At 42.6% G+C, this 1,228-nt stretch overlaps 1 non-coding gene across 1 annotated transcript; it reads left to right on the top strand.

The window, feature by feature from the left end:
* The first annotated feature begins 899 nt into the window (after positions 1–899).
* Positions 900–981, top strand: trnas-gcu (transfer RNA serine (anticodon GCU)). The gene has a single exon. It is a non-coding gene; the product is annotated as a tRNA-Ser (tRNA).
* Positions 982–1,228: the final 247 nt, after the last annotated feature.

Here is a 1,228-nt window from a genome sequence, read left to right as displayed (position 1 = left end):
GGCTCTACCATTTGTGCTATTTCCCCTTTCAACATGGCTTACTGGGCAGAAACACAAGTTAGATAAAGCAAAATGTTAGGTCATGACAAGATTTTCACTGGAGATGATGCAAACGTGAGATGTTAAGGATGGACTGCTAATCCATTGTGCTCTGCACACGTGGGTTCGAATCCCATCCTCGTCGTTGTGTAGGAATGTTTCTTTGCTTAGATATTGAAAAAAATGTAAAGTTACAACAAGGTTTTCACTTGGAATGATGTAAATGTGAACCTTGTGGAGAATATGGGCATTGATCCAACTATCTCTCGCATGCTAAGCAAGTGCTCTACCATTTGAGCTAATTCCCCTTTCAGCATGGCTTACTGGCACTGCAGAAACACAGGTTAGATAAAGCAAAATGTTAAGTTACAACAAGGTTTTCACTGGGAATGATGTAAATTCAAGATGCAAAGGTCAACCTTGTGGAGAATTCCCCTGTGAACATGGCCTCCTGGCACAGCTGCAACACGGGTTAGACTCCATATGATCATCTTCTTTTGATAACACTCTCTTTTGTCTTCTCCTAATGATGCTTTTCAGTGACGAGATGGCCGAGTGGTTAAGGTGATGGTGAGTTATGCTTTGTTTGCAAGTCTACAAAACAACCTATTTAGTGACAACATCTTTAACCCTACTTATCAACATTTGGACTAGGGATGACCTTTGCTCAAGGTCTAAAGTAGAGTCTTGTGGAGAATGTGGGCATCGACCCGACTACCTCTTGCATGGCTCTACCATTTGTGCTATTTCCCCTGTGAACATGGCTTCCTGGCACTGCAGCTCCGCATGGGTCAGATTCCGCATAAGCAGCTTCTTATGATAACACTCTCTTTTTTCTTGTCCTAATATCAGTTTTTGGTGACGAGGTGGCCGAGTGGTTAAGGCGATGGACTGCTAATCCCTTGTGCTCTGCACGTGTGGGTTCGAATCCCATCCTCGTCGTTGTGTAGGATTGTTTCTTTGCTTAGATATGGAAAAAGCTAAAGTTACACCAAGGTTTTCACTGGGAATGATGTAAATTCAAGATGCAAAGGTGAACCTTGTGGAGAATATGGGCATCGATCCCACTACCTCTCGCATGCTAAGCAAGCACTCTACCATTTGAGCTAATTCCCCTTTCAATGTGGTTTACTGGGCAGAAACACAGGTTAGATAAAGCAAAATGTTAAGTTATGACAAGATTTTCACT

Source organism: Labrus bergylta, chromosome 14 (assembly GCF_963930695.1).
Source record: "Labrus bergylta chromosome 14, fLabBer1.1, whole genome shotgun sequence".
Taxonomy (NCBI): Eukaryota; Metazoa; Chordata; class Actinopteri; order Labriformes; family Labridae; genus Labrus; species Labrus bergylta.
This window is presented reverse-complemented; position numbering and strand designations above follow the sequence as displayed.